Source organism: Acanthaster planci, linkage group LG02 (assembly GCF_054643075.1).
Source record: "Acanthaster planci isolate LZ-2023a linkage group LG02, COTS_SCS, whole genome shotgun sequence".
Classification (NCBI taxonomy): domain Eukaryota; kingdom Metazoa; phylum Echinodermata; class Asteroidea; order Valvatida; family Acanthasteridae; genus Acanthaster; species Acanthaster planci.
Genome location: NC_141778.1, coordinates 27,526,362 through 27,552,535, shown reverse-complemented (window position 1 = coordinate 27,552,535; position 26,174 = coordinate 27,526,362). Strand labels below are relative to the sequence as shown.

General features: G+C 41.7%; 1 long non-coding RNA gene across 4 annotated transcripts in view; it reads left to right on the top strand.

The window, feature by feature from the left end:
- The window catches only part of LOC147800092 (uncharacterized), a 46,573-nt gene that overhangs the window by 8,237 nt on the left and 12,162 nt on the right, over positions 1-26,174 (top strand). Inside the window, exon 3 of one of the 4 annotated variants that reach the window (XR_015424377.1) lies at positions 15,909-18,686. The exons of 1 other annotated variant lie outside the window; for it this stretch is intronic. This is a non-coding gene — a long non-coding RNA (uncharacterized LOC147800092). Of the gene's footprint in view, positions 1-1,662; positions 7,053-15,908; positions 18,687-26,174 lie in introns of those variants that run through there. 2 more of the 4 variants (XR_015424376.1, XR_015424378.1) reach the window with 2 other exon arrangements.

The following is a 26,174-nucleotide window of genomic DNA, read 5'->3' as shown; positions in this document are numbered from 1 at the left end:
TCATATGATTGATGCAATTTTTATCAGGGTTTTTGTTGGCTGTAACTTTGATGAAAATTGAATATGGCTAAATTACCAAAATGTTTCCTTGACAACATGTACAAAGTCGATAGGCTAGAAACACGTATGTAGAAATACTAGTCCTTTAAATTGATGTCACATGTTTTGCATTTAAACTGAAAAAAAATCTGAAATATTACTTATAGTTAGATTGTAAAGGAAAATTTCCTCTGATTGCTCCTTAGTTCTGGAAGTAATTTTCAGCCACAGTTAAGGACTACTTACTACTGGGTAAATTTTTGTCTATAACCCCCCTCTTTCTAGTTATCTGGAAAGATTCAACCCTCCCTCCCTCCCTCCCTCCAAACCAAGCTAGTTTTCGACATCTGACAGTTGCCAGTAGGGGTTCTTGGTGGCCCACAAGTGTGCTAAGTTTCTTACATAGTCTTTGGTTTAGTGTTTTCTGTAGGAAATGCGGAGCAGCTTTCGGTTTCAATGGCCTGGACCCTTATTTCTGTGTCTGCCAGCAGTGTGTATGTCTCGCCCTCATACAGCAAAATGGAGACAGCCAGTGGCTTATAGAGCATGGATTTTGCTTGGAAGCTGATGTTACTTTTACATGCCCCGTTCATGCTGGCCATGGCTGCAGTGGCTGAGTCGATCCTAGTAGGAATTTCTGCCTTGCATGTGTCGTCCTTTGTGAGGGTGGCTCCCAAGTATTTAAAGGCTGTCACTTCTTCAAGGGTCTCGCTGTTCTGACAGTTTTCCTACTGTTCACCATGATCTTTGATTTCTCTGCGCTCACTTCCATCCCATATGCGTTGGATTTGTCCACTAGTCTGCCTGTAAGGTCTTGCACCTCGCTGTTGGTGCCTCCCATGAGATCAATGTCGTCTGCAGACTAGTCTGCCACCGATGGAGTTGGATGTATGGTGGTCTTGGAGTGTTCTTGCATTATTCTCTCAAGAAACAAAATAAAGAGAATGGAGGCAGGAAAAATTCTGCCTGACACCTACCGATGTTCAGAAAATTTCTCCCACCTGGTTGTTAAGAAGAACAGCGCTGTTGGCCTGTGTTCGTTAGAGGGCATGGATGGTTTGGACGAGCCCCCTCTCGATGTTGAAGCTTCTGAAGACGTGCCAGAGACCGTCTTAAAACACCCAGTCCAACACTTTCTTAAAATCAATTAAATTGAGGAAGAGGTCACGCTGAAGTCAAAGATTTTTTTATTAGGAATCTGCAGTTGAATATCTGCTCCCCTGTGATTCGGAATGGTCTAAAACCTGCTTGTTCTTCAGATAACAGTTCCTCAGCAATCGGTTTCAGTAGGTTGAGGATCACCCGGAGCATGACTTCGCTGGGATGGCTGACCAGGCCCTTTTTTGTATAGTTTTGGCAAATATTGTAAAGGGGGGTTGTCGTTCAGTGCTTCCTCCGTATGCAGAAGTACATCAGTTAGGCACTTCATCCAGCTATCATCTAATGGGCAATTCACTCTTAAATCTTTTACGGTTGAATTTTTCCCCCGAAATTTGAAGAATGAAAGGACTTTTTATTGTAACTTCCGGTTTGATGACACCATCAGCCCCATATTGTCCAAATAAATTTTCAGGCAATTCGAAAACCTTCGCCATTGACATCTATTCAAAATTCATTTTTCAGAATTTCAACCTGTCGCTAGAGGGCCGTCGACAGTTACGTGACGTCATCAAAAGATGATTTGAAGAATTCTTTATCCCCATCGACTACTCACCGTTAAAAGCAAGTTAACACCTATTACCACTTTTAAACAATAAGCCAATTTCAGGTTTCGACCAGAAGGAAGGTTCACATGATTTCACCCACACAAGACGAATTGAAGACCAAATTTTATGCTGGCACTTACCGCAAACAGAATTTTGCGGGAGGGCACGGTTGACGTTATTTAGATTATTTCAAATTTAACCTAATATGGAAAATATTCAGAATGTAATAATAAATCACTTGATGACGTCATCGTGACGTAGTTTTTTTTAGTAGCATCTTTGCTTTAAGGTTTCTGCTTGGTGTAACGTTGATGACGATCGAAGATTGGCAAGTTACCAAAATGGTCTCTCGAAAACGTGTACAAAGTCAGTGGGCGGAAATAAATATCGAAAAATCATTAATTTATTGGTACAAGTTTGGTGACATCCAAAGTTGCAAAACGACCAAATTCGATGGTAGAAGAAACGTGCGCAAATTGAAGGGGGTTTTGGTCAGAAGAAGAAGAAACTACAGGAACTGTGTCTGTCACAAGGGCAGAACACGGGGCTTTTTCGCATTTTTGTGGTTGTAAAGAAAAGTGCCTTGGCATGGCACAAAATGCTTGAGAATATTCGTATTCATACACTTACATAGACATATTTTAAGCCCAAAAGACGTGTGCGTCAGGAGATATTCTTTGAAAACTGCAGCTTTAATGTCACGTGACTTGTCCCGTAATGACGTCATCATAACGTGAGGGCAACATGCGTGTAAATCACTTCGTATTCAAGATATCTGCGAGGGTTCAACCCATGGAACATGTGCTTCACGAGATAGAGTGCTTTGAAAAGTGCACCTTTAATGTCACGTGATTTGTCACATGATGACGTCATCATCACACCAGGTCAATACTCGTCTTGAGTACTCCCCTTCTAAGATATCTGTAAAGTTTGTAAAGTTTGAAGCCAATTAGACATGTACTTCACGAGATATAGTGCTTTGAAGAGTGAATCTTTAATGTCACTTGACATAATCATCTGATGACGTCATCATTACTTATCGCCAAGTTTCATTTATAACAATTCGCTTTCTAAATACCTGCCAAGTTTCAACCCGATCAGACATGCACTTCAGGAGATATAGCACTTTTAAAGGATGCACCTTAAATATCACGTGACATGTCTGCTGATGACTTTGTCATCACATCAGATTAATTTATGTTTAGAAACATTCCCTTCCTAACTTTCTGCAAGGTTTCAACCCAATCAGACTTGTACAATACAAAACATTGTTATTGCTGAAAGAGTGTAGATTGCAAAGATTGCAAATTTTTTTTCTTTTGGTGTTCCATACAATGTGATTTGCTCGCAGCTCCATGTAGTTGGCAATTTTCCAACTCCTGAGTATATGCCCTTTGCACTGTGCGCTGCCTGTGTTACAGGCGATATTGTGCGTCCGCAAACACAGTAGCCAATGCACAGTATATGCGAATAGGATTTTCGAGCTCGCAAATATTGAAAGTTTTTGTTGCCGCCGCTTCATCTATGTGTAGAAGTACAACTTTTATGCACTTCATGCAGTTGACTTCAATATCATCTGATGAACATTTCACGCTTAAATATGCTACGGTTGATTTTTCTTTTTACCGAATATTGAAAAATAAAATGACTTTTTAACTTCTGCTACGATGGTGTCATCGGCCCCAATATGTTTACTGAGTGCAAATGATCATCTACATCAATTTTCAGGCGCTTCGGACAAAGTTTGTCACGGACGTTTATTGAAAATCCATTTTGCGGAATTTTTTAACCTGTCGCTAGATGGTGCTTGACAGTTACGTGACGTAATCAGTAGATGTTTTGAAGAATACTATATCCCACTTACTAACACTGTTGAAATGAAGTTGATACCTATTACCACTTTTCAAAAATAAGCCCACTTCCGGTTTCAACAGGAAGGAAAGGTCACGTGATTTGACCACACTTGATGAATTAAACAAAAATTTTAATCTGCCTCTTGCTGCAAACAGAATGTTGGGCAGGCCATGGTTGATTTTATATGGATCTTTACAACATTAACGTTATACTTAAATATTTAATATTTACTTATATATCACTTAATGACGTAATTATGATGTAATGATTTTAGTGCTATCGTTATTTTAAGGTCTGTCCTTGGTGTAACGTTGATGACAATCAAACATCGCTAAGTTACCAAAATGGTGCCTCGAAAACGTGTACAAGGTCAACGGGCTGAAATAAATACTGGAAAAAAATCAATAATAAATCACTTAATGAAGTCATCGTGACGTCATTCTTCTAGGACCGTTTATGCATAAGGGTTGTTCATTGACGTAAGTTTGATGAAGATCCAAAATTGCTAAAGGACCAACTTCTTGGATAGAAAAACGGGTACAAATTGAATTGACTTTTGGTCAGAAGAGGAAGAAGGAAGAAACGAGAGCTCTCTGCCTGTTTGTAATGTGCAGAGGATTTTTCCAGTTTTGTTTTGAGTCAAAAAATTGAAATATTTTCACTATATCACTGGAGGACTTAATAGGTTCGACACATAGTTGTTTAACTAAGCATAATTTCTTTAAACGAAGGCCGAAATTTAACCTGTCACTTTATGTAAAGAGCTTGAAAAGGGATCGCACGAAGAGGTAGATGTTTAGAAGACTACTATATGGCCACGCAAGAGACTAACGCCTTTGAAAGCAAGTTCACAAAAGAATCACCAAAATTTGAATGATAAGCCACTTCCGGTTTCGACCAGAACCACGGGTCATGTGACTTTACGCACACGAGATGAAATTAATATTTCAATTTTACAACCACGTTACTGCAAACACAAAATCAGGGGAAGTCACGATTGATTTGATATGAATTTTTAAAGATTCAATTTAACCATTTTTAACTGATTGTTGTTGGACACCTTATGGCGTCATCATGACATCAGTATTTGATGACCGGTTTCTTCATTAAGTTCCTTCTATAGTGTAACTGTGAGCTGGATCCAAGATTGTGAATTGCCCGAAAAAGTCTTTTAAAACTGTACAAATACAATGGGGAAAATAGAATATTCAAAATTTAATGATAAAACAAAAGAAGAAGTCATCATGACGTCTGTATAACGGAGTAAACATTGCCTTTAGGTTTTCTTATGGTGTAACTTTGATGAGAATACATCACTGCCAAGTAACCAAAATGCCCCTTGAAATGTGCGTACAAAATGAATGTAGCAAAATGAACATTCAAAATAACACAATGGGGCCATCATAACGTAATGCTTGGCGGCACATCTTTGCCACAGGGGCTTTCTGTATCCTACAGGATATCTGCAAGGTTCCCAAATGGGACTTGTACTTTAGGAGATATATGGCTTTAAGGAGTGCACCTTTCATGTCAGGTGACTTGTCTCCTGATGATGTCATCATTACATGAAGTCAATAATCGTCTTTATGACTTCCATTTTCTGCAAAATTTAAAACTTAAAACAAAAATATGCTTACTGTATTATGTCAGTACGATGTCATACTTCAAATTATTCAAATAAAGGCTGCTCTGCCAATGGCTTGTCAGTCATGGCATGCAGACGCCATTTTTCATGGTGTGCGATACAGGTATGTTAGCCACACTAAGTGTTCCTCTTAACTTCGAAACCTTTGTTCTCAGTCAGTCTGCCATGTCACTAATCAACTTCGACAGTGGCACATAGAGGGAGTGAAAGTGATCCTTTAAGTGACGATAAAAGCAACCATTGATTCAGCGAATGACGCCTCTTTTCGCTTCAATGACCGTCTTGATTCTCCAGACCTAATGGATCCCAGAGGATTTTCTTATTACACAGGTGGAACCAAATACCTTTCTGGAAGGCAGTTAAAAATAAAAATTTATAAAATGGAAATAAATCCATTTTCTATATTCCACAACAATATCAGAAGAATTCGAATTTCTTTTAGCGAACTAATGTTATGTTTGGAAGAGCTGAACACGAATTTAATATCATTGGTTTAATGGAAACGTGGCTTAAACCTAGCCCTGATTTAATGCCATGTATCCCAGGATACTCATATGAGTACAAGAATTGACAAGGACAGACCGGTGGAGGTTTTTTTGCTATATGTAAAAGAATCCTTGTCGTATATTATCAGACCAGATTTATGTAGCGTCTCAAATTATTTTGAGTCTATTGAGGAATCATGCCAAATGACTTCAAGGTTGCTAAAGTAATTCCTGTATGTATTTTAAACTGGTGACCCACAGCTTATATTCAATGAACGTTTTATTTCTATTCTACCGTGTCTTTCCAAAGTCCTACAACGTCTGGTAGTAAATCGGTGGATTCATTTCAAAATAAGTATAATATCTTAACAAGTCACAGTATGGATTTAGTTTAAAGTACTCGACCAAAATGGTTCTAGTTGACCTTGTTGATAAAATTAGCTCTTTCTTACAAATCTTCTCATACTACTGCATTGTTTCTGGACCTGTCCAAAGCATTCGATACAATTGATCATAATATTGTGCTTTTTAAACTGAACAGATATGGCATAAAAGGAGTGGCTTTGGATTGCTTTAGAAACTATATTTCTGACCGAAAACAATTTGTTAAATGGAAACATTGCTCATCAACTCTTAAACCTATCAGATGTGGTGCCCCACAAGGATCATTCCTACGCCCTATTCTTTTTTCATTTATATCAACGACATATGTAATTCTTCAAGTTTGGTATCCTTTATTTTATGTGCAGATGATACTTATATTTTATAAAGTCATAATCCTTTAAAGGAAGTTGTCAGTACTATAAACAAAGAATTACGTCGTATTGGTTCAAGTGTAATAGGCTTTTTATCAATGAAAAAGAGAAGTGTTATATGCTCTTCTCCAATACCGATAGGAATATTATTATCAATGTATATGAATTAATAATTCAAAAATAAGTCAAGTAAGTTCCTTCAAATTTCTCAGTGTTATTATTGATAAAGGTCTTAACTTGAACCTGTACTACCAGCAGATCCATATGTCACTTTCACGTATACTAGGGATTTTGTGCAAGTTGAAATACATATCGCCAACAAAAGTACTACTTTGTATTTATGTAATGATGGGGGTTGGTTGACGGGCTGTTGTCAGAACCAAGTGGTCCTACTGGAAAAGTCCCAGAAGGGGTGAGGTGATGTACCTCTGCAGGGAACTCCTCAATTAAATGATGATATGACAATTACTCCAGTTAAGCTGCTTCACTTGTTTATTTGTCTTGGCAGTGTGCCATTGACACATTTAAATACAGGAAAAAAAAAACGTGGAAATGCAACAAAAGGCAATAAAACCAGTATATTACTGCTGCGTATTTCTATGAAAACCATTATCATGTGCACGCAGCTTAGAAATAATTACAAATGATTACAATTTGGTAATCTTTGGGCTTTGGGCTTACTTGGCGAGTTCTTATCACAAGAACTCGCCAAGTAAGGCCCTACCAACTTTGACGCACTTGAAGACAAAAAGCGGTCAAACACACTGACAGCAATGACCAGAAGTTAATCGGTCAGCGGTCTGCGGATTACCTCAGAAGGCCTTTATTCAAAGTATCTATACACAATACTCATTTCATTAATTCCTAAAACTGGCTATGAAATGAATGAACAATGCTTTTGTTCACGTCGTTGTCAAAACTACAACGCACTTATTGTGTGGATTGATGAAATGTCGAAAGTCAGCTGTATACAGTTAATGCATGTACACATACGGCCGTATTGTATCGCACGGCTGACTCTCGTAACCGCAAGACATATGGGATTAGGCCCTACCGGCGAGCGGTTATCGGGAAGACCCAGGACGCAACTCTGTTTGAGAGAAATATACCCCCAGGCACCGCAGCAGGTCAGATAACACTCACAACAGTATTCATCAGAGGGTTAATTACTGTTGTATCTTCCTACGGGCTTATTCTCTTCTCGGCCTTTACAGGCGACTCCTAGGGAGGCGTCAACTTATAAGAAATCAGATAAATGTGCCCCAGATTGGCCACTAGCCGTTATTCTAAGCTCCTGGCTAGATGGCTCACTCACCGCCGAGGCCACTCTCTCTGATAACGAACAAGCCCGATTGGTAGGCTTCAGTAGCTGCCGCCCAAACCCTGGAATATAGCGCCAAAGGTTGCCCTCAGCCGTGCTGCACGAATACCATGCCGATCCGTCACTACGTGCGTCTCACTCTATCAACTTACCGCGAAGCAGGGGCAAGAGAGCGAGCACGAACTGCGACGCTGCTTTTATACTAGCCGCGGCTGCTCACAAAGACCCAAGCCGGGTACCAGTAGCAGACTGGTACGCAGTCTCATCCAATGTTTCGTTACACAGACTCGCCTTAAGTTTGGTCAGTCCCTTCGACCAATAAACTTATACGAAAATAAAAGAAACATTGTGTAGCGTAACTAACAAACACACCCACACAAACTTACACTGCCCTTAAATAACTCGGCGTTACACGACTTCTCTCGCCTATACAGGTAACAAAGGATTTTTATTTCTTTAACGAACTTTTCCTAATTCTCAAGGTGCTCAACAAAAGATAACTCTTAGCATCAATGTTAACATCGAAAGTCAAACGCAACTTCAAACAAGTTTTCTAAACTCTGTTTCAAGTGTCAAATAACAATGTAAATAGATAACCTGTATAGGTGCAAGGCAGATACCGTCCTTGCATAACTTCTGTGAACTATAAAGAAAACTTTAAGAAAATACTCAACGGGCCTCATAAACACAATAAACACTTACGGGTATTTCGTTTTAAACTGCCTTAAGTTTAGTTAACACCAATTTCTAGGTCTACATGGAAAACACGATCGGTTTAATCCTTAGTCAGGAGGAGTCCATACCGGTAGACACATCTGTTCATTGTTTTTGGAGACTTTTTCAATCATGGCCTCCTCCAACTCGCTCCCAGTCATTGCTTGTCCAATTCCCGTGATGCGGTCACCTTGATCTCGTATCAGCCTGCAGACTTGAACGGGCTGCTCAGCCTGCATTTCTAATCCGTACGGTGGCTGCACATGCAGGAAGGCGACATCACACTGGCGCCTCTGGTGCTCCTTCAAGGTAAGTTCTGGTCCTGTGAACATAGTGGTCTTTCCATCTTCAGTAACCTTCACCACCAGTCCTGGTAGTAGATAACGGATGCGAAGCTCCTGCAACAGGTTCCCTTGCTCCTTATCTGGAGACATCCTTGTGTCTTCTTCAGGTGTCGATGGCTCGAGCTCCACCTGCCCCAACATGCTCAATGGCTTCCCTCCTTTCGCCTGGACAGGTGTCTCGTACGCAGCTGGGTCTTCTGCCTCCTCCATATCCCACAGCATTGAGATGGGCGACAAATCGATTTCTGCTTCCATCTGGGGTGACCTCTCCCTTGGTTGGCCACTTGACAAAACTTCCACCTCAGCCGCTACCGCTGGTGCGTCAAGGGGAAGCTTCTGAAACGCCGGTGATGGGGAAGCTTCCTTGTTAGGTGTTCCTGCCGCTTTGTCTTATTCTCTTGGACCGTTCCATCCGACTCAAATTCCCTCGGCATTGCTGGTGCTAGGTATGTGAGTCGTCTGGCATCTTTGACACTGTGCAAGCCGCATAATCATTCTTCTTAGGAAGCTTCTTCGCCTGCTCAGCAGCACCCACCCTCTTTCTCTTCGAACCACCTCTGTCCTCGGACGCCTTCTCAGGTGATTTACTCGCCGCCCTCTGGTGGATCTCTCTGGGTGACTTCGATCTGTCTCCTCTCACAGTTTTCCGTTCGTCATTTCTCCAACGACGGCTGCGCTCCTCGTGTTTTTCTCCCTAGATCTGGTCGACTTCCTTCACCTTTTCCGGGTGGCAGTCTCGGTAGTAAGACCGTAAGTTGTCACACCTGTTGTTCTTATGTGAACATCTTCCGCACCAGTAGTACACTCTGGGTCCGTATTCGAATGCAATTCGTATGCAAATGCCTATCTAGGCTTCGCTTGTGAAGCAGGATCCTACACGCAGGGCACTTCACTTTCGCCCCGTCTGGTGTGCCACGGTATTCCTTCTCGTCGCTTCCCATAGTTGCTTCACTGTCCTCCCTAGGTGAAGAACACACAAAATTACATTGACTGCTAACTGCTAAAATTCTCTACTCCCGTTGTAACTATTAAGTTACTTCTGGATCTCTCGCACGCATTCAAACCTAGAGGTTTCTCTGGGGCATTCTGCGATGCCTGGGGGATTTCGTCGCGGTAAGACAGCTGCAAAAGGGGTTTCAGGTCCCTCTGCGTTCTCGCGCCTAGTCTGCATTCTTTGCATTACGCCAGAAATCGGCGGGGTTTCATTGGCAGAGCGAGCTCGTTGCAATGGGGCAGTGGGGATGAAAGGACTGGCATTCGGGCCCAGGGGTTGTGTTTGTGGTGTCTGACTCTCGATTTCTTCTGTTTGCTCGAGAGTGCTACCATCTAGTTGTCGGCGACTTTGGTGCTTGTTCCTGTTTTCCTTGTTTTGTCTGCAGCCCATGAAGTCAGGGGTTCGCCCGTGTAGGGTTTTAGGTGATCTCGATGTACGACATTCATCTTCCCGTTCTTTTTTCTCTGGATCAGGAAAATGGCAGCTGGGAGTTGATGTACTATGAGGTAAGGACCCTCGCAACGACACTGTAATTTAGGCAAGAGGCCCTTCTTTTTTGCAGGGTTGTGGAGCCAAGCAAATCCAAACTTCCAATTAATCTTTCGCTGATCTCCTGTCGTAGTGGTTTTTTGTCTCCTTGCACCTTTTTTCAGGCACTGGCGCGCCCGATCATATGCAAGCCTCATTTGTTTCCTCAATTGTTGTGCGAAATCGGTGCCAATGTCATCTTCATCTGGTTGGCTGTCACTGTGATGTTCGATGGTCAATTGGGAGGCGAACATCCCGCCCAGGCATTAGCATGTTGTGCGATTCGCCTGTAGACTCCAGAGGCGATGCCCGATAGGCAAACATGGCCAAGGGGATCTTCTCATCCCAGTTCCGCCGTCGTCGATGAGGTTCGATCATCATTGAGACCACCGTGGCCAATGTACGATTGAAGCGTTCAATCATGCCGTCACTCTTTGGATTATATGTGGGGTTCGTGTTTTGTCGATGCCCACAAGGTGACACATTTCTGCGAACACCTGAGATTAAAAGCTGCGCACTTGGTCAAAGTGTAGGATCTCAGGGACACCAAATCGGCAGACAAACTCTCTCACAAATTTCTCGGCTACGGTTTCTGCTGTCTGGTCGGGGATTGCGTAGGCCTCGGTCCACTTGCTAAGATAGTCGACTACCACCAGTATGTACCTGTTTCCCCTGGCTGTCACATTAAATGCAGCCCTTTCCATAGGCGCACCAACTACTCTCTGTTGTAGGGGAGCTCGTCTAGTCTTTGTTGGTGATTTGTTGGTGATTTTAGCCTGGCGCAGACGTCATACCTTGTGAGGATGGATCGCACGTCTGCTGCCTTCCCAGCCCAATAAAACCTTGCTTAACCCTGGCCAGCGTTTTCTTAACGCCAAGGTGTCCCCCTGAGACATTCCCATGCAGTTGGTCTACTACTCGTTCGTGGTATTTGGCAGGTAATACTGCGCGCCACTTTATCTCACGTCCATCGTCGGACTCCCACTTCCTTTGAAGAACTCCCTCACGTACTTCTAATTGGTCCAAGTGGGTCTTGTACACCCTTGCCTTAGGTGACAATCCGATGACGTCTGACTGGTCGTTTCGACTTGGGTCCTCTTTAGCACCTATGACTCAAAATAGAACATCTTCTCCCAACTGAGCCTTTCGTAACTCTTCCAAGTTCAAAGTTGGCTGTACCGTCACTACCCTCGAGTGGGACACTGCTGATGAACTCGCTTTGTGTTGCCCACTCACTGTTGGGCTATCCACCGTATAAGCACTTCCTCTTCCCGGCCGTACTGGGTGCAGGGTTTCCGTGACAGACCGTCTGCGTTCCTGTGACCACGCCCTGATCTGTGTACCACAGTGAAATCAAATTCACTGATCAACTGCAGCCATCTTGCCATCTGCTCCTGTGGATCCTTAAAGTTCACAAGCCATCGCAAATCCCCATGTTCAGTGCGAATTGTGACATTACGCCCATACAGGTACTGCAGAAACTGTTTCAAAAATGCTACCACCGCCAGGAGCTCACGCCTCGTAACACAATACTTACGCTCGGCCTTGATCAGCATCCTGCTCGCATAGGCGATGACTCACTCCTACCCATCAATGATCTGTGAAAGAACAGCTCCAATACCAGATGCACTAGCATCAGTATCCAATATGTAGTCAGCATCAGCCACTGGGTAGGCAGGTGTAGGTGACTGCTGCAGCCTCGTCTTAAGCTCCTGGAAGGCGACTTCACAGGTGCTACTCCAGAGAACTCCCTTGACTTCTCGGTGAGACTGCAAACCTCGAATAAATCTTCTATAATAAGAGGCAAGCCTAAGAAAGCTTTGCACCTCCCTCTTTGTCTCGGGTATTGGCCAATCCCTGATGGCTCGAATCTTGTCTGGGTCTGTGGCGATGCCCTCGCCTCACACAGTGTGTCCAAGGTATAGCACAAATATGTAACATTTGCGGGGTTTTAACTTCAGGCCTGCGGATCGTAGGCGCTGGAAGACTGTCTCCAGCCTGTTGAACTCTTCCTCTACAAGACAAAGACAATCACATCGTCTAAAAAGACGAATTAGGGGAATTCTGCACGATGAGGTAGTCGCCGACGTCTGTTGACCTTGTTGGCAGCTACTGAGTTTGGCAAGTAGTTTTCTCACCTGCAGTTGTAACCGCTGAATCTCGGCTCTCTGATGTGCCGACTCATCACTGTTGTTCTGGGCTTTATTACTCGACGAGTCGTAGGATGAAAAGTCGCCGACAAAGTCGATCATGCTTACTGCCATGACGCCCAGGTAGGTGCTGCCCCTAACTTCGCCAATAGGTAGGCTACAGAGCACTGACTCTCCTGCGATGCATATCCCACTTCTGACACCAAAATTGTACCATACGGCTGACTTTTACAGCCGCCAGACATACGCTTGGGATTAGGCCCTATCGACGAGCGGTTTATCAGGAAGACCCGGGACGCAACTCCGTTTGGGAGAAATATACTCCTAGGCACTGCAGCAGGGCAAATAACACTCACACCAACACTCACCATAGGCTTACTTACTGTTGTAACTTCCTACTGGTTTATTCTCTTCTCGGCCTTTACAGGCGACTCCTGGGGAGGCGTCAACTTATAAGAAATCAGATAAATGTGCCCCAGATTGGCCACTGGCCTTTATTCTAAGCTCCTGGCTAGATGGCTCACTCACCGCCGAGGCCACTCTCTCCGATAATAAACAAGCCCGCTTGGTAGGCTTCAGTAGCTGCCGCCCAAACCCTGGAATCAGCGCCAAAGGTTGCACTCAGCCGCGCTGCACGTATACCGATCCGTAACTACGTGTGTCTCACTCTATCAACTTACTGTGAAGCGGGGGCAAGAGAACGAGCGCGCGCTGCGAGGCTGCTTTTACACTAGCCGAGGCTTCGCGCAAAGACCTGTGTGGTGTAGAACCACCAAGCTGGGTACCAGTACCGCAGTCTCATCCAATGTTTTATCCTCGGTGTTTTATACAGTATTATCCTCATACAACGTATACTGTGTATGTACAGTACATGACGTTATGCAAGTGTTTGCTTGAGCAAGCAGACAAGGATTTCTGTTGTACATTTGAGCAAAATGTATACAGCAATAAAGTGTCTGGGTAAAGTAATAGGCTCAACGACATCTACAATCTTTGTGGAGATAGACAACTCACCTTGGGGAGGCAGGTTTCGCAGGGGAATACACTTGGTTTGAAGATTTTCCCAGGCAGTGGCCCTGTGGCTGTAAACGTTGGCAACTTTGTAGAAACTTTCCACAGCCAACGCATGACAGACTCACGAGCCAATCCGCTCGCAAAAAAATAAAGGCCTAATGAGTTATTCATAAGTGAGCTCCTTACATTTATAATACCATAGCTCTACCCCATCTTCAGTATGGATTGTTAGTTTGGAGTAAATCCCAGTTTACCTCTATGAATAAATTATCAATATCACACTTCAACCAATGACACCGTAGCAGTAAGACACGTCTCCACGTGGCTCCGAATTTGTTATTGCCGATAACCAGTCAAGGGATTTAGCGTAATGCCTCCCAAATATCATGGGGGAAAGAGGTACGGGGGAACGGCAACAATTCCTCCTGCAGACGTGGTTTATACCCCGGGCGATGACTCTGATGAACTTGGACGGCAAATAGAAGAGGAAGACTCCAAGAACTTGGAAGAGTTTGTCCGATCAACATTGGCCCAAGATTGTCAATGGCCAAAAGCAGCTTGAATTGAAGCTCGCTGAGTCTATCGAATTTAATAGTGAACGAATTGCTAATCTTTAGAAGGCGAGAGCAGATTTGGAGAAATAGTTGAGCGCCCTGAAACTGGAGGTTTATTCTCTGACGACCCAGGTGGCCAAGCAAACATCTGAAATCAACAAGCACGAGCGGTTCTCCCGTCAAAATAACTTCAAAGGCGTAGGCGTGGATAGACATCAAGGGGAGAATTGCACAACTTTGACTGAGAATATCCTGGCATGTGAGTTTGGCTGGAGCGAGCTACCAAGAATTGAGTGTGCTCATCGGGACGGTCAAGGCAAGAACGTCAAACCACCACATATTTTAGTGAAAATGCTTTCGTTTCAAGATAAAGTTAAGGTTCTCCGCGACTGCTATCGAGAATTGGACGGCTCTGCCTTGTACATCCTTGATGACTTGACTGCCGAAGACCGGCAAGAAAAAGCTAGGAGGAAGAACGAGGTCAAGGCTCTCTACGAACAGGGAACAGGGCGTTCCCTACGAATTAAACTAAGAACACTGGCTACTTGTGCTGCTAAGGTATCGGTTATTAGTAGTAGGAATTTGTATTTGTTTTGTCTACGTTTCGCTACCATATACTTTTTTTTAAGTTGGAGCCCCTTTGGAGACAAACAAGCATGATCTCTGCAAGTAGACTGCAAGTCAAAGGTGTTATTAGGAGATGTTAAGGTTTTTCTTGTTTGAGTTTAAGGGTCTATGGGTTAGCTTGTTTGGGGTGGGTGTTGTTTCTGACGGTATGTTTCTGGGATTGTATAAAAAAAAACCAAGTAAACGTTTTCTGTAACAAGTATGTGGTAAATTCATTGCATTGCTTTCTTTTCTTCATTTAAATTTCAGTGGCAAGGTATGTGCCAACATGGTGGCAGGCCTTTTTTCGTTAAATGACAAGCACTGGTAGTAACTTATCGATAGCTTCGACGAATTGCAGAGGATTGCGCAATCATGAAAAACGCAGAGATGTGTTTTATTTTTTGAAAGATAAGAATTTGCATTTCGCCGACAAGATGGAGGCCCGTTTCAGAAGCGAATGGGGTCTAGACTGCTTTTTCAGTTCGTATGGAAGTAACTCAAGAGGAGTGGCAATTTTGTTTAACAATAGCTTTGAGTATAAAGTTCGTAAATCGAAGACAGATGCCCTTGATATTGAGATTGCTGATTTTTATATATCACTCATCAATTTGTATGGTCCCAACAACGATGAGCCTGCTTTTTTATGACCATGTTTTGGATTTTACTCGTGATTCGGATAATACCCACATGATTTTATGTGGGGATTGAAATTTGTTTTTAGATGTAAACTTAGACTGTGTGAATTATCGGCACATTAACAACCCCTCGTCTAGAAACAGGGTGTTACAATTATGTCATGATTTGGATTTGGTTGATGTGTGGAGAATTCATAATCCTGACCTCCGCAGATATACGTGGAGACAGCATGATTCTCTTAAGCAATCTAGATTAGACTTCTTTTTAATTTCAGCCGAACTTAACTCGAAATTGATTACCTGCGATATTAAAGCTGGTTATAGATCGGACCATTCCTTAATTGATATTCATTTTGATTTTAATAATATGGAACGAGGTAATGGTTACTGGAAATTCAATAATTCTTTGCTTTCTGATCCTGCATATGCGGGACTAGTTAGAACTACCATGAAGGATTATGCAGCTTTTCCTTATCAACCTGATAACCTTAAAAACGTCCACCCCAGAGATATTCAGTTCACAATCAATGATAAACTTTTTTCGAAATGCTTCTTTTACAGATTCGTTCTAAGACTGTTCTTTTGCTGCTTGGAAAAAGAAAGAAGCTTGTAAAGCCGAGCGCGAGTGAAATCTCTGACTTGTATAACAGAGTGTGTGAAGGAAATCTTGAGGCAGTGGAAGCTCTCAATAGTAAACAGGTGGAGCTTCTTAGCTTGCGTCAGGTCAAAATGGAGGGTGTTTTAATCATGTCCAAGACACGATGGATAGAGCAGGGGGAAAGCCTTCAAAGTATTTTCTTAATCTGGAGAAACGCAATTTTGTTAAAAAATCTATTTGTCGTATTGTTAAAGAGGACAATTTTACCTTGACTCGAAGTGAGGACATCCTTGTAGAATTAATGTCAAGGTTGACTTAAAGTCAATTTTTGTGGAGGCAGGGAGAAACTTACTAAAGATATGCGGGATCGCATTGAAGGTCCATGAATTTGTGAAGAAATTACTAAAGCTTTGAATGGTTTTACAATTTTTTTGGCGATTCACAAAACAGTGGTCAGTGGTTTTAAGGTCTTTGAATTTTGTGTATGAGTCTGGTCAGCTTTCGGTGACCCAGAGAAATGGTATCATTACTTTGTTGCCGAAAGGGGATAAAGCTCGCCAGTTTTTGAAAAATTGGCGACCTATCACCTTGTTGAACACCTTGTATAGAATTGCCTCTGCCCGTATTGCGGAGAGGCTGAAACAGTGCCTTTCTCATAATATCCATGATAGTCAAAAAGACTTTATGGCAGGGCGCTTCATTGGTGAAAACATCCGTATGATGTATGATTTACTAAATATTACAGAGACTAATGATATTCCGGGTGTCATGCTGTCTGTTAATTTTGAAAAAGCTTTTGATTCAGTTTAACATGATTTTATTTATATTGTTTTAGTTAACTTCTATTTTGTTCCATCAATTATTACACGAATTAAACTATTTTATAATCACACCTCCTCTTTAGTTTTGGTTTTGGTATAATAGAGCGAGGTTGTAAGCAAGGTGATGGCTTTATTTGTTTCTTTTATGCGCTGAGGTTTTGTCCATGATGTTATACAATGATCAGAATGTACAGGGCATTAAAGTAGGCGACAAGGAAATCCTAATATCACAATATGCTGATGATGCAGTACTCTTTTTAGATGGTACAGAGAGATCTATGTATAATACCTTCGTTATCTTGGACTGGTTCGCAAGTATGTCGGGGTTGCGAGTTAATGTCGATAAAACTGGTGTTGTCTGGATAGTTTCAAAGACACGTCCCTCGGACAGATTGTGTGAGGATATCAAAGTCCACTGGATAGAGCCAAATGACATATTCAAAATATAAGGTATTTCTTTCTCCACTAATCAGGAGTCCATGGTGTCGATTAATTATAACTCAGTCATTTCAAGACTGAGAAAGTTAATAGCTCAGTGGTCCAAAGGGAACCCTACGGTCCTCGGTCGACTGACTGTAGTGAAGTCATTTCTCATGTCTAAACTTACTTATTTGATTCTTACCTTACCGGATCCTTACCGGATATTATAAAAAAATTGAACGTTGTTTTTCTTATGATGAATCTTTTCTTAGATGAATCTGGAAAGGACAGGATTGCGTTTCAAGAAGTCAAATGATTCAAGACTATAAAGAGGGTGGTTTCCGAATGATTGACGTTAAGGCCTATATGGATGCTCTGAAAATTACATGGTTACGTCGACTCTTAGTGTTAGAATGTTCGGGATGGGCATACCTGCGTCGAAGAATACTTGATATTAACCATTTGTTGTTTATAGAAGGTGGCTCAATGGATTTATTTCCATCTCGAAAAACCCCGTTTTGGGGCAATCGATTTTGGGTTGACGTTTTAACCTTTTGGCAGAAGTTTACTGCGGTCCACAAACCATTAACTAATGTAGAGGTTTTAAAAACAACATGTGATCTTTTAGATGATATTGGTTGCTTTTTATCACTGTCCGATTTTAGGGCCAATATCAATGTCCAGACCAACTTTATTGAATATGGTGCGGTCTTAAGATTAGTCAAGGCTGCTTATCGTGATTTGTTGACGAATAATAACAATGTTCCCTTTCCCTTCATTCCCTTTAATATGCATGTTCTCCTGTCCGACGAAAAGGGCTCTCGGAGACTCTGCGACTTATTTGTCTCGGCAAAAACTGTGGCTGGAAACTTTGTAGACAAATGGGAAAGGCAACTTGAATTCCTCTATGACTTGGATGCTTGGTTTGAGGTCTTTAGTGTTCCTTTTACATGTACAGTGGACTCTAAGCTTAGATAGTTTCAGTTTATATTAATCCACAGAATTCTCGGTACTACTTCGTATTTATATAAAATTCATACGTTGGATTCTAATATTTGCATCTTTTGTAAAAAAGAAGAGGAAACCTTTACCCACCTTTTTTGCAACTGTAAATATGTCAATTCTTTCTGGAGCTCAATAGTAGATTGGATTAAGGACAAAACAAAGATACACCTTGTAATAGACAATCAACTTTATTGTTCGGTGTTGTTCACACTAGACTTAAATGCCTTAATCTTATCCTTTTGGTTGCCAGATTTCACATTTATAAAATGAAAATGAAGAGCAAACGCCCCTCATTAGAAGCTTTGAAAAAGGATATCAAGAGGTATTACTGTGAAAAATATTTGACGTCTGTCAATGGTGCCTGCCAAAAGTTTTGGTTGAAATGGCAAAATTACTCTGCACTTTGTCAAGTTTAATCTGAATAATTGAAGTATTATAATCTTTTATAACTGTACTAATTGCTATCAAGTTTGTGTCGACAAGAGAGAAATAAAAAAGGTGTCTCTGGAAAAAAATTAATAATATTACAAAATCAATTGCTACGGATTATTACAAAATCTGGTCCTGGAGACCATACCGAACCGCTATTCGAGAAACTGAATACCCTATCAATTTTTAACTTATACACATATCAACTGGGTATCCTAATGTTTAATTTGAAAACAATCTTCTACCCCCTGAAACCAAATCATTGTTTCTGAGGAATACTGAAGTCCACCCATATAATACGAAGTCACGGTGACTCAATCTCTACAGATTCCGACGTATCTAGGGGCATCTAATCTCCAGGCCCCCATCTTGGACTTTATCCGCCCCCATCTCCAGTGGTGGTTAATGAAGAGACTCCAAGGCAGGAGTGAACTGAAAGCATTGTCCATCACAGAAGGCCACATTCGATGGGAACCCCGTGACGTTCGACTCATCTTAACGCTGGGGTTTCTCACCAAGAACCAGCCAGTTTCCTTCCATCCTCCTGACATTTTTGTACCAGACATTGTTAAACACACGTGGACTCCTGACAACAAACCATGGTGCCCAATGCAAACTCTTAAATGGTACTTAGCCAAAACCAGAAAACCTAGAGATACAACTTCGCAGCTTTTCGGCACTACAATAAAACCTCACCGAGTTGCGACCAGAGAAACTACATAGCCAGGTGGACATTTTCGGCTATCATGTTTGCCATCCCAGATTGGCCGAACTCTTTGGACAATAAAACACTACACCTCGTCAGAGCTCATGATATCCGAGCAGTTTCCACACCATGCATATTTCTTCCATCGGTTTACCCCTGAAGTAGTTCAGGGGTGAACCGATGGAAGAAATATGCAAGGCAGCATGCTGGAAGACCCCATCTACTTTCACCACATGCTACCTCACCGATGTTTTGCAAAAGGACTCCGCTCATTGCAGAGCGGTCATAACATCGGCCACATCGATGCAGAGGGGTTCCTCGTCAAAGCAGCCCACCACTGAGACGACATAACAACTCCATTATTTGGTGAGTCCGCAATAAAGTTTGGACGATTTCATACTCGTCGCGGCACATGTTATGTAGTGCGTCCTCGCCGCACCCCTCTCCAAGGGCTCAGTGCTACTCTGCATATTTAGCGACTGTTTGGGGTAGGTTAAATTAAAGCAGAAGACTCCTCCCCCACAGAAATATGGATGATGTCTGCTATTGAATACCTACCACAAACAGTCGGCTCCCTCCCATCCTTCCCAACGTTTGGCTAAGGCGGTTTTAATACCGGAAAAGAAGGACGAGCATGGCGGCCATTCCGCTGTGCATCATGGGACTAGAGGACGCACTTCGGTTGATCAGAAGTTTTAGCATATTGAATCAGACGTATATTTGCATATTTAGCGACTGTTTGGGAAAGTATTCAATAGCAAGCCTCATCCACATTTATGTGAGGGAGCAATGCTTTATAAACGAAAGGAGTAACGCGGACACGTTGGTTCACGCACTTTTCTTGCTAATGCATTTTATACACACACAATTATAACTGACATTAGAGCAAGAACCAGCCCATGAACCAATACACACTCGTACTCCAATCATTGGCACTACCCTTTCTGGTTCACAGTGACGTCACACTTCAGTACTTTAGAGATAATCACAAATCGTAGTTCATAAGAGTTAATTCCAATCGGCCATTCATAATACTCGTTTAATTCCCCATCCAGCAATTTTCCTGACCTCGAAATATTCCCTGAAAACCAAAGCAGTACCTCTCCAAATCGATTCTCCGAGGAAGATCCGATAATCTAAAACCAGGTGGAGTGGCTTCAACGTTAAAGGGCAACATCCATGCCTGTTAGCTTTTACCTGTGAGAGCAAAGCAGCAAACTCTGCTGGTGATTGCGTATCGTCAGGACTGTTGAGAATACTGTCTTCGTCTTTTTACGTCGATATCAAAACAAGACATTTCTCTCCGTCGATTCCGCGTATGCTGATTTTTAATTGTTTTACCGGTGGAATACAGAATGCGGGGATTTAACGCTGTTAATATCTGAGTTAAGCCAGAACACATATTGTTTTAATAAAAAGAAATGTTGCACACGTCAAAAGTGCCAAAGATATATAAAACAATTTTATGTTATTAACTATTATGTTATTAAGCCTCAGTGTCTTTCTTCTAGATTCAAAATCAAACTTCACACATGGTACGGAAATTTGGCTTTCTCAGCAGCGATTCTGCTTATGTATAAAAGACTGGTCTAGATACGGTTTTCAGGTGAGTGAGGGCTCCAATTATAGGTAACCCTGCTTGTGTATGCATTATTTGAACCTTTTTGTGTTTCACAATACTGATTGACTTTCATCGAACAACACCAAAACAACGGTCCACATTTTTGTACATAACGTATAATTATAAATGTGCCTTAATTAAAGGTGATCATCTTAATAGCATCACTTGAAACGTGTTAGTAATCTTTGAACAATACAAATGTTTCAATACAGATCTTTACTATAAAGGCTTGTAAGTTCCAATTATTTTTCTGATTTATTAGTGTTTGCGGAAGGAATCGAAACAGTTCATATTGTCGTGATCTGCCTTTTATCCATGTATTTCCTTAGTAAAGTTACATGCCTATTGGTATTACATTTCTTTGCTCCACGATTCCCCCAACTGCGTTGTATACCCTTCCTGTGTTCGGGGTCAATTATGCAATTGAAAGTGCATGGCACAAACTCCGTGTGACTAACGAATTTATTCTAGGGAGGCCCTGTGTCTAAATTTCGTTTATAATGATATGGTACTGTTCACTAACATGTTCGAATGCATATATCTATAGATCTAAACATTATCTGATGGAGAGACTTAGTTGTACAACCCCCAATTATATAGGCCCCATACACATCATGAATTCATTTCCACTGGGTGACAGAGATGGAAAGAGTAGCCAGCAGACACTCGAAATTGCCCCAATATGTTGCTGAGATGCACTGGATGTAACCTCGGTCCCCTCCCATTCCAACGATCGTTACAGCACGAGCTGATCTGCTACATGCGTAAACGGTTTCGAAAACTGTTATATTGTGTTGACCGTCGACGCTTTGTTGGCGGGGTTGAGGGCCCTTGGACCTGAGGGGTGGCACACTCAATGTTGCAATGATTAAAAAACAAAACAAAAACAAACAAAACAAAACAAAAAAGCAATTATGTTTACGCTAAACACTTCTGAAAAAAATAACAGACCGGAAAGGCTCTGTTGTCTACCTTCATGCGGGTTTAGTAAGTTAATTTAAGCTGTCTTTTGGTGTACATGTGCCTTTCCGAATAACGACGCAACTTCCTATTTTTAACAGTGCTGGGATTCATCTATCACAGCTACATTCCGCAATATTTCGTCAGATCACAAAGTCGCATTCCGTGAAATCTCGCATTTCCTTTAAACACATGGTTCCGTGGTATACGTGCAGCTACCCCAAGTCGATCCAGTTTATTCGCATGTGCTAATGACTGACGGACCTTTCTTCATTTGCAACAAGGCACAGGACACTGCACTATAGGACAAACATGGAATGTCAAAACTTGACAGATTTGCCAGCCTCACCAATGTTTGTGAGCTGTAATTAAACGGAAGACGTGATACAATCCGGTCTTTCGGTTGATTATCTAACTCAACGCCTTTGGCCTTTACGACGCGGCATTCGGTTGCCAGTATGTCACTCAACGAGATGGGCAGACTGGCCGGTTATCACCCAGCAATCTTTGCATTTTTTTTAATGAAGCTTTCCTGGTTGAGGGTACAGGCTTGATAAAAAAGATGTTTGTTGGCTGATGGCCGATTCCTGATGGTTTGTTGATGACATCTAGATAAATTTGAGACGCTATCTCCGGGTCGATGATATCTTTGTGCCCGTACCTTTCTAAATGCCCTACAGGCAACCGGTACTTGTCCTTTCGCACTGACGTTTACTCTAGATGCTCCACCTAATGTCTATTCATGACGCGTGAGATCCGGCTGGCGGGATTTTAAAATTCAGAGGGCAGCCTAAGTTGGTCTGATACACTGTAATCAGATTCCAACAAAATACCTCCATATGAGTCCAGTTAATCTGCTCATTCTGGATTCATGTCAGGAATATAAAATAAACCAAATTTTTTGTTGACTTGCTCAATTTGAAAACTTTGTATTTTCGGAAGGTGTAACTGTTACCTTTTATAACCTTGAATGATTGATTGTAAAATTTCCAAGTTTGTTTATAATCCAACATTTGGCATTTGGGAAGTGATAATAAGTTAGTGAATGTCAAAAGGACAATTATTCTTGGTACTGAGTTCTTGTCCACAATGACCTGTGCGTTTCGCACAGTTCTTAACGTTTGACCTTCATGACATTCGTGACGAAAGACCTTTATGACATTTTGCGGCAAATAATGCATGGTTCCTGGAAAACACTTCATCATCTTTGCCCAGTGCTGTCCAGTAACAAAAGGCATTATTCATCAACAAGCAATCGTACATCAGCACGAGTTCAGCAGAGTACTCGGTGCACTGTTGTCTTTTATATGACATCTGAAAGTGGATAGATGTACCAAGAGCATAATGAACAAGCATGGTCTGGCGTTACGGGGACCGGCAGAATTCGAAGTACCAGTATTTGCCTGGTCATGAACAAAGCTCACACCTTTACAAGTGAACTACGCTGCCGAGAGAGCACTCTTAGTTGAAATTCTCTTGTACCGCGGCGATAATTAATATTTTACTAAAATTTACTATTTTAAGAATTTCTCTGGCCGAGTTATTTTAGCCATATCGTGTCATCCGATAACCTCTTGGGGGTACACATACTGGTTAAGATTACCCCCCCCAAAAAAAAAAAGAAAAAAAAAGAGGCGTTGAGTAAGTATCTCGTTTCCACTGTGCTAGGGATTCTTTGAAATTGGCCTACTGAGCGGTTTTGGTCGCTGGCCACAACCGGCTTTGTTGGGTTAATTGGAAATTCCGGAAATATGTTTTAGCATTTCTGCATATGGAAAACATTTCTTTTTGTCAAGATTATCATTTTGGTCTGCGAAGTGTGGTAAAGGCGGGGGAGGGGCTGGTTCACTTTTTTGTGCTTTTTCGTAATGTACAGAAAAGGCATTCTTTTTGTTCTGATGTTTTACTTCTCCGCTAGTGCAGTTTGCGGAAAACCATTCTTTTGTTTCTTTTTCTCAGTATTGCGAAAACTTTTCGTTACCTTCTGATGCTTTGTAAACCTTGCGCAGATCAGAATGGCTACTATGATGATCCCCTTTTTTGTAATTACGTACCAAATGCGAAAAACCTCCTGTTAATTTGCATCTCTGTAGATGCCGAACAGCCTAGTTTAGTCACCTATAACATGAGGACTTCCCCTGAGCTGCTTCATTCTTTTCCAGAGCCCGCCTCCAGCCACGTCCCATGGGGATTGTATGTAAATATCTAAACCACGTGCTGATAAGGGGTTACTGACAAAGAAAATGCCTGGGCAAGCCTTGGAAAGCCTGGGAAAGCCTGGGCCTGTCTTATATCAATGGTCGGTCTCTCTTATGTGTCTCTGAGCTGTAGACAGCTGTCTGAGTAGTTTCATTGTGTTGGGGGTGTCACATTTTTGTGGTTATAACGGAAGTGACTCAAAAACGATCAACTTGGTGCAATGGGTGTAAAAAGTAGGCTCTGTGCAGTGAATTCAGCAGATACTCACATGACAGCGTCCTGTGCGGAGGAGGGTAAAGATTTAATTTTTGGCAGATAAGCATTCTGTTTGTTCAGATTTTTTCCCGCTTCTTCATATTCTTCTCCTCAAACCCCCTCGACTTTGAACAGTTTTTCGAAGGGCTACCTGTCATTTTGTAATCTTTGTAATCTTCCATTGAAGTTAAATTCCAAATAATGGTACTTGCACTGTCATGTTTTTTAACGGAAAACTTGTAAATTTGCACTAACCGTCCTTTTCAAGGGCACAAAAGGAACCTCTTGTGCAGAGATTTCTTTTCATACGAGAGAAAGCTCAACTTCACAGAACTTTGAAAAAATGCATGTTTTCTTCAAGTAACCCTCTTCACTTCTATGTAAACTTGATCGTGTTTATTTGAAAGATCTTAAGCCTTTACGCGTATAAACAAACATTAATGGTCCTATCCCGTTATTTTGAGAGTGACTAAAATAATTATGTACATTTTACATCGGCCTGTTTTCCAGAAAGGAATTGTAACGTAATATGTTTGATGCCAATAAAATTGAGCTTCGCTTGAATTAATTGCACAATGGCCTTTAGTGTATGAGGGTGTGTCAGATGTGTTACAACAGGTATTTTGTTTCCACATTGACCCTTTGCGCCATCCGAATTCTATTTGCTGTGTGTATGTGAAATGAGGTTGTTCTTTCCACCGGCACTTGTTTTTTCTTTCTTATAAAGAGAAATTGCTTTAATAAATCAGGTGATGACGTCGTGATGACGTCATGATTTGGCATACATATCCAGATTGTAGTCTAACTATATGCAAGGTTTGAAGGGAATCGGCCTCAAGTAAGGGTCAAAAGTCGTGTGTAAAACGACCCCGTGTTATGTCTATGGGGAAAGAGGAAGAAAAAGAAGAAGAAAACTTCCCCCCAGAAAAAATATTAAGAAAATCAAAAGCACGAGACAAACGTTGTGTTTATGTGGACAAACACTGAACTGTTTCGGGAAACTTGTTTGGTTTGATAAAAAATGAATTTTAATGGGTGAGAATCGAACAGCTATCGCTAAGTTTGCAGTTTAAAAGTAACATTCATACATACGCGTCAGAAGATACCGTGCATTTTTCTGCATTTTTCTCCTTTTTGGTTATCAAACCAAACAGGCCAGAATCATATTCGGGTTCGTGGTACCACACCGTAATTACCATAGCAGGGAACGACAATACACGCTCACGCGCCTTCCCCGCCACGTGTTAGGTATTTTGCATCATTCCCCAAATAACGGAGCTCCGTTACACGCTTTACATGTACAAAGCATACGGCACTTACTGCTGAGGCTGTTACACACCTACGGGTCGTGTTGCGGATGTCAGCGGCGTAAGGCAATTTATATTATCGTGTGTATGAAAACTATACCAAGCCCAACGTCTTGGACAGTGGATGCAGATAATTACGCTATTTTTGATGAGCAGTTTCAGACTGTAGCTATTGGAATTGAACTTTTTTATTTTTTAATTTTTTAAAAGCTTTTTCATAAAATCTTCCGATCTGGTGACGTAATCAGTCGGAAAATTTGTGCAAACAAACGTAACAGGCACAAAGGTTATTTCATCTACCAATTTTCAAGAAATTTTAGTAAACTTCGCCAAAGACATCTTTTCAAAATAGACATTTAAAATTGTTTAACCTATCGACAGAGGGCGCTCGGAAACCTATTGGGTCGGCGTATAAAGGGTAGAGTGATTTTTACCTACATGAGAAAAAATGACGACCGATGGTCACTGTACCAGTAGGTGCATAATAGAAGCTGCGGGAAGTCATG